Source organism: Triticum aestivum, chromosome 4A, assembly GCF_018294505.1.
Source record: "Triticum aestivum cultivar Chinese Spring chromosome 4A, IWGSC CS RefSeq v2.1, whole genome shotgun sequence".
Taxonomy (NCBI): Eukaryota; Viridiplantae; Streptophyta; class Magnoliopsida; order Poales; family Poaceae; genus Triticum; species Triticum aestivum.
Genome location: NC_057803.1, coordinates 31,433,112 through 31,441,109, shown reverse-complemented (window position 1 = coordinate 31,441,109; position 7,998 = coordinate 31,433,112). Strand labels below are relative to the sequence as shown.

At 44.5% G+C, this 7,998-nt stretch overlaps 1 pseudogene across 1 annotated transcript in view; it reads right to left on the bottom strand.

The window, feature by feature from the left end:
* Window positions 1-3,094: 3,094 nt before the first annotated feature.
* The window catches only part of LOC123084930 (scarecrow-like protein 21), a 5,602-nt pseudogene continuing 698 nt past the window's right edge, over window positions 3,095-7,998 (bottom strand). Inside the window, exons 2-3 of the transcript XR_006439463.1 lie at window positions 4,516-6,274; window positions 3,095-3,579 (exon numbers count right to left, since the gene is read on the bottom strand). The product of XR_006439463.1 is annotated as a scarecrow-like protein 21 (transcript). The remainder of the gene's footprint in view (window positions 3,580-4,515; window positions 6,275-7,998) is intronic.

Here is a 7,998-nt window from a genome sequence, read left to right as displayed (position 1 = left end):
GTCGAGCGAGTAGTAGATGTCTCCGGGGTGCTGCTGCGACCCAAAGAAGGGAGGCGCGCCCGCACGAAGATCCCAAGGCGTGCTCGGCTGCGGCATCCCCACGGCCTGAATCGCGTGCCCCTGGTGCTGCTGCTGCTGCGGGGGCGGCGGCCGCGGGGCCGGGGACGACGACGAGGAGGCCTCCGCGCGGTAGCCAGCGGGGCCGCCGGCGTAGGAGGGCGCGGGGCGGGGCGGCCCGCCCGGTTCCATGGCTTGCAAGCTTCGGCTGCGGTTGCTCTGGGGTTTCGGGTTGCTGGGATTTGGGGAAATGCGAAATGGGGATTGGGCGAGAGCCTTGCGCTGCTGCGGGTTTATATAGCGGAGGAAGAGAGGCGGCGCGCGGCCGGGTTGACTTGAGGGTGAGACCAGAGAGAGGTGGGAGGAGGAGGACACCCGTCCGAGTTATGCGGGGTGGGAAGGGAGGGGAGGCGCCAGCTGGCACGGCACCAGGGGCGTCGTATTAACTGAAGTTGGTTAAGATCTGATCGTGTAATTATTGTGTTATACTGTGAGATATTGGCACATTAAATGCATGGGCAATCAGATTAGTTTCGGTAATTCATTTCATCATGTATCAAAGCAGAGGACATTAAGCTTCTCTACATGGAGAGCTTCATAACCCCTTCTTATTTATACTGGTTCCGTTTTGCGGGGTTATTTACACTAATTTACTGAAGCTTCCTAATTTCCAAAGAGGAAAAAAATGGCACGTACTCTCTCCGTCCCACAATATAATACCATTTTTCAAGCTATTTTGCACTCCCTCTGTCCCATAATGTAAAATCCTTACACTACACTAGTGTTAAAAAAACGTCATATATTATGGGACGGATGGAGTACTGTCTAGTCCTGCTGGGCCAATTAAGAGATGTTGCATACATTTTTAGTATTGCTCGAGTCCACATCATGGTGTCCTTAGTTTTTCGCAACGTAGGAGACATGCATGTATCTTCGTCATTACAAGAGCAGCTAAGTTGATGCCTAATTCAGGTTAACACATCGTTCTAGTAGTTATCTATACATAGATAGATCGTAAGATAATGTTTTCTTTCATTCTACTTTAGTGGGAGTTCAGATGCTTATGCAGATTTGCCTGGCTCCATAATTTTATTTAATTTGTTTCACCATGCTATTTATAAACTATAATTAAATGTGCCTTGATTTTGCTTTCCGCCTAGCATAAATTTTCTCGGACCTCTTGCGTGTATTCTCTTTGTGTTTAAATGTATTCGCCCCTTTTTCTTTCAAAATAACCAAGCAATTATCTCCATTTTTTTTTGCGATAAGTAGACAACTCGCTTCTACTTATATTGAATGCAAGAGCTCATGTCCTTGTTCAGGCAAATGAAAAAATGCTCAGTTTGGAATAATAGGTGAGTTCAAGGGTTTGTGGTATACAATGCAAAATTTTGGACTCTAATGTGAAACTTCCATCCATTTTTCACCTAATGGTGTCAAGTGAGGCATGAAAGACCAAATTACCCATGACACTTTGACATTCAAAAGTCATTGTCTACCGAGCACCTTCCTTGCATCCTTTCCTTTCTCACCGCTAAGGAGGCTTGGGATCATCTCAACACTTTGTTCAAGGGCAGCTCAAGCATTCAACGTTCCAAGTTTGACTTTGTACAAGATGAAGCCAATGAATTTGCCATGCATGAAGACGAGACCCCTGAAGAACTCTACCGTCGATTGATGTCCTTTGCAATTTCATTCAGTGACCATGGTAGTAAGGACTCGGATGACAATTGGATCAAGCACAAGTTTCTTAAGGTGATCATGTCTTTTGACAAGAGCACTTCTTATGTGATTCACCAAAGACTGTACTTTCATTCCATATCATCCAGTGATGCGTTGGATGAGTTCGCCTCCATGGGAATCTTGAGCAAGACCGCCAACACTGCTCTTGCTCGTGGGGTCAAGAAGTCCAATCTTGCATTGAAGGCCAAAGTGGTCCATGCTCAAGAGACTAGAGAAGAAAAAGAAGAAGGTGAGTGTTGTTCTGAAGACACCAAATATGCTTTCAATGAGCACACTTGCTCTAGCTTCAAGAGCTTTTGGGGGCAACAAGAGGAACTTCAAGTAGAACAACTCAAAGGACAACTCAAGTGGTTTCCAGTCAAAAGGTCAATGAGTTAACTCTTGTAGAAATTTGGCTTTTCTTTCCTCTCTCCAAGGCGACTTGGGAAAGCCTTCCTCCCCTCGATCTCCGCCGGCGAGCCAGTGAATTCACGTCCTCTCTGCCTGTCGCTCCGGCGGCCGGGAGGAGAATCCTAGTGTCTCGACTCCCACTAGTAGATAGGTAGGGTTTTAGTTCTCGCAGGGGCGACATTTGGACGGATGGCGAAGCTCCTTCTTCGAGTTAGTCTTCTAGCCTCCGATCCTCCTAAAGTTCGTCCGTTGGGACGAATTAGACGGAGCTATGGCGTAGATTCCTGCCAGCTCCTTGGGGCTGCAAGGTTAGGGTTTCTCGCCATGCGTACGCGTCGGCGATATTTGGTGTCAGGTTCTTCAAATCGATTCATAGATTCAACAACGACGACTGCCACTCCAATGCGCTGGTCCTTAGGGACACGTGCACGAAGACTTCCCGGCTGTCATCGATAAGGTCAGGCTGGCTCTGATATGGGAGCGGCGACAACGATGCGTCGACGGCTCATTCTGACAACAACAATGATCGTTCAGTGGTCATGTAATTTTTATTATGTTTAAGGCGCTTTGTACTTGCGATGAATCTTTATAATAGATATGATCCCTTTTGCAAAAAAAAAGGGTCAAAAGAGTTAGGACTTACTACAATTATGGGAACGTGAGTCACTTTGTCGATTGCACATATGAGAAGATGGAAAACAATGGAGAGGCCTTTTTTTGCAAGGGACAATGAAGTGACTCCCGTTCCCATAACCCAGTGACACCTCTTCACTTCGGTGCATTCCACACGACCCAGGGGCCTTTCATCAGAACTAGTGTCTAGTGTGCAAAAATCCATCTATCTATAATCTGCTGGCACGGCACAGCAAAAAATAGAAACAGATGTTTAAAGAAATGTGAAGCGTTGCGACAAACAAACCAGAAATATATTACCAGAAGTTCAGTTCGTGTAACATATACATACAATAAATCATCCAACAATGGTACATACACAATCTACTTTTTTTGTGGAACATACACAATCTACCAGACAACTGTGTGCCGGCTACCATGGCCTAGCATAAGCTCCAGGTATCGCATAAAGATGAGAGAGAGAAAAATGAAACTACCAAGGAACATAAAGATCCCCTTTAAGATTCAGGACGTGGTTCAGCAGCTACAGATGGTCAGTAGACGGTAGCAGCAGCACGGTTTGTGCCTGTATTACAACAGGATGCCACGACGAGTATTTCAGTTATACCCATCAAATCTGAATGGTGTGCGCAGCGGAGGGTTGACAGCTGGGCGCCAAGAAGCAAGCAGCCACAGTCCTTTGGATTATGGAACTCACATTCGCTGATTAGGTTCCACCCTTGGATCTATGTGCCGAAGACAAAGCCATGAAAGAACCTGCAGGCAACAAAACTGTAAGCACCAGATGTTGAATGCATGACACAGGTATGTGAGAAGGTTATTATAAATAAACTTAACTTTTACCAAGACTGAATCATTGATTTAATCATACGGCAACACAGCAAAGCATGCACAAATTCACAATTCGTGTCAAGTTTACTTAATTGTTTCAGATCCATGAACATAGGCTAAGAACAGAATATGTGCCTCATGTATTGACATATATTGAACCATGTGAATTAGTATATCCGTCTCTATAATACCACTAACAGCAAGAAACCAATAGGTGTTTTTGATTAAAAATGTTGCTTACAAGAAACAAATTGAAGATTGTAAGCCAGAGCTGGCCTTCTAAGATGACATGTATTTCAGGTTGGAGCCTTGGAGGTACTAATACTACCTAAGAGCATCTTCAATTTCAGGTTGAAGCCTTGGAGGTACTAATACTACCTAAGAGCATCTTCAATTTCAGGTTGAACCAAGGGAAGGAGATCGCACAAATCTACAACAATCACAGTCGGTTACTCTTCCAGGTGCCATCTTCAACACAAAGAATTACCAAACACCAGAGGACTGTATCCAAGGTGTATGTAGAGGACTGTACTGTCGGCTAAAAACCCGACAGGATTACAAGCTTGGAGGTACAAACTATCAAAAATTAATTCAGAAATTTTCATAAAACACCAAAGTTTTATGGCTTCTGGCACAGAACCTCAAATTTTACTCCACCTGCATTGCTTGTTAACCTCAGCTGGGAATTAATTACAGTTGTGCTTTCTGAAACCTATGGTTGTTGTAAAACCCAAGAATACGTGCCACAGGCAGTAAAAAACGAGTGTGTTCTCCAACTAAAACCACACAACATGGGGTTTAAGTAATTGGATAGACCATAATACAAATGTACCATATGGTACAAGGTTACGAACAACATACCTAAACAAGCTTCTTCCATATTCAGGAATCTCACTGCCATGCAGAAGATACAACCAGCTTTCTGTTCTTCCATCCAAGATAAATGACACCATCTTTCTCCTCTAGCTTGTAGTAACTGTTGTAATCATTTAACAGTGTTCTGATAGTATTGTTCACCAATGCACTTAGCGTCTAAAGCCAGCCATTGCAAACCTAGACCGCCACTTTCCAAATGGTTCATGCCTCTCCACTCTTTCTGCACCTTCACATGCAATTAAATTGACAATATCTCTTGCAACACAGTGCTGCTCAGTGCTCATCCTCACCTTGTCATCCCTGGGGCAAGCAACATCTATTGCCTCGAACATGGCTGTGTAGTAGTCAAGGGTCTCCATGTATCTACTGAAGAATGGGGCAGTGTTTGTGTTAGCCTCCTGCTCTACAAGGGTTACCACCCTAGGAGAAAGGCTCTTAACCATTCTCAATATCCTATCCCGGTGGTTTTCTATGCAGACACTCTCATCAGGAGTATGATGCAGCTGATATGCAAAGTTGACAGCAATAGCCTCTCCCTTTCTTATATCGAGATGTTCAAGTGTAACCTCATGACTAGCTGCATTTACGGCGTTGAACTCAAAGGGCAGACAACATGACTGAGCAATGTTGCATAACCTACGCCCAACTATATCCAGTCCACCACCTCGGGCATAAGCCGAATCTGAATCATCTATACCAGTAATTCTTAGGTATGGTGGTCCGCTAACCCTCGCAGCAAGGGCCTGTATCATAGTTACCCACTGGCTCCCTTGAGCAATTTGGAAATCAATGATGTGAATAAAGTTCTCACCCTTAACAGCCTCGGCTATAGCACCATTGGCAGACATGTAACCAAATCTGAAGAATGGACAGATATCATAGAGAAGATGCATGTAGGACATGAGCTCTGAATTTGTAGGTTGAGGTTCCTTGCACTTCAGAGATTTATACAACGCATGTCCAGTAGAATAACGCCTCGCAACAAGGCCTTCCAACATATATGCTCCCAGACGTTGGATTGGTTCTCCAGACACGGAGACCATCTTCTGTAACTCTGATATCAGCAAGTCCTCATGACAATTATTCTCATCAACAGCCTTACCACATGCTACAATTACCTGCTTCAAGTCCCCAGAGCTGATTCCCAGAAGCTCTCTCCAGTTACTTTGGTGCATTGCGGCGCCAATTACTAGGGATCTGTCAGAACTAACTGCATCTGAATCAGATCCAAACAGTGCATCTGCTAGCTCCTGAAGTGTTGTAAACCCCAAACCTGGAACCTCGGTGATGCCACTTGCAGGAGAATCATATGTGTGATCTGAGTGGCTATCATGCAGAGAAATGTGGCTCCCACTTATGCACTGAGGAGATGTAGAGCTATTGGCAGCATAAACACAATTGGCTGATGAAGACTCTAGAGTGCTGTACTGTGGGTGAATCACCTGAGACTTTGAATCGCTGTTCTGTGAGCCACCATCAGAGGACACGTAGTGATGATCCTCATGATTTTGTTGCACATAGCAAGTACCATTTCCCCCCACATGCATTGAACTGCTGTAGTATGGTATTTGAGAATTGTCTGGATATCTGTATGACATGTTAGAGGCCTTTGCTGACATATCTTCCAACCTTGTGGAGGTGATCTATTTGCCGGAATCCAAGGAGACAGTACACCTCCCAGAGATTAACAGCAGTGAGTTTTGACTAATTTATCAATAAATGTTCAGTGCGACGATGACATCAACTGCATAAGACAAATATACGATAAGTTAAATAGAAATATAAATGTAGATCATAAAGAAAATAACTAAAAATCATTTTAGAGAGCCGGATGAATAAATTGAAACGCCGTCAATCTCTTCCTCTATGCTGGAAACAAGTAAGCGAAGCTAGCAAACCCAGGACTGGAATAATCTCTCTGCTGGATCTTAAGTCGCCCGACTCAAACGGATCTTAATTTGGGATGTTAAAATACAGAAATAGCCATGCAGAATTGGAAAGCATACTTATGCTGGAAACAAGCGAAGCTAGAAAACCCAGGACTGGATCAATCTCCTCCTCTATGCTGGAATCAAATAAGCCTGCTAAAAAATGGATTTTCAATTCTGCTAAAAAAATGAGGACACTCATGTGTGATGAACATTTGCTTGATGGATAAATGGATTTGGAAATTGATAAACATTAATGGCTTATGGCAACAGCTCCTTAAAAGGAAATAACTCTGTAGGGGGGTGTTATCACACACAGGTGTGGCTTATGGCAACAGCTCCTTAAGAGGAAATAACTCTGTAGGGAGGTGTTATCACACACAGGTGTGCAGTAAACCTGGAAATTCACATTTTTCAAAGGGAGGTCAACAAGATTGCGCATTAATACTAAAACTTTGGCCAATCAAGCAGTGAAGGTTGCTCACATACTAGGAGACACTTGGGCTTGTGTAAGATTCAGAAGAGAGCTGGTAAGAGAATTTGGTGTTATGGCAGAATCCAGAAGTCATGTGTGCAGATGGGCTGTTCAGCGATGAGCCCTAAACCACAAAACGGACTCGGTCAAGTCGTTGTATGTGACCCTGAAAACAGCAGCTTCTGTACTGCTGAGTAAGTTGGCTTGCCCGATTTCCTAAGGCCATCAGAAGGTTAATACAAATTGGTTTTGCAGCAGTTATTTAGGCCATATGGAAGGCTAGGAATACATCATGTTTTAGGAATGTAATCATGGTTTGTTATGCTTGTGCCCTGACTTATGAAATTAGCTATTGGTTGGATACTTGGGCTTTATTGCAAAAGAACGACGACTGAGAGTGAGTTCATCAGGGGCCCATGGCACTACAATGAGTGGCAACGGAGGTGTTTGAGCAAGCAAAAGGATGGGAACCAAGAGATATGAGCTGGAAGATGTGCAAAGACTGAAACTAGTCCAGATCGTTTGCTGCGTCGTTCTGGGTTTGTGCAACTAACAGTGTCAGCAGCTGCTGTGATGTGAGCACTGACAGAAGCAACTGTGAATCGAATCCAATGTCCAAATTGTCTCCGCATAATTATGGTTCTAACCCAAATGGAGCAAGAGAACACAACGAGAAAATTGTGTATCCCTATCAGCTACAATCAACCCCACAAATATACCTGCTGTCCAAAATATCCAAGCAGAGAAGATAACAGGAAATTTAGAAAAAGGACCAATGCTTGTAAATGTTACTACTCATAATCAGGGTCAGTGGATGGAGTTTTAAAAAAAAAGGTCGGTGGGTGGTTGAACTACGGGTCACACACATTCTGTGGGCGACAAAAATGGTCCTACTTGGGAAACCAAGGGCCGAACGGGGCCGCGACGATGTAGAAGGCGAACGGCGGCCGCGACGACACGCCTGTGATGTGATGGTGAGGGGCGGAGGGGTTGGGGGTAAACTGGCAAAGCGTCGGCGGTGACGCCGGCAGGGCGGCAGTTCTAGGACTAAGTGGTCCGCGGAGG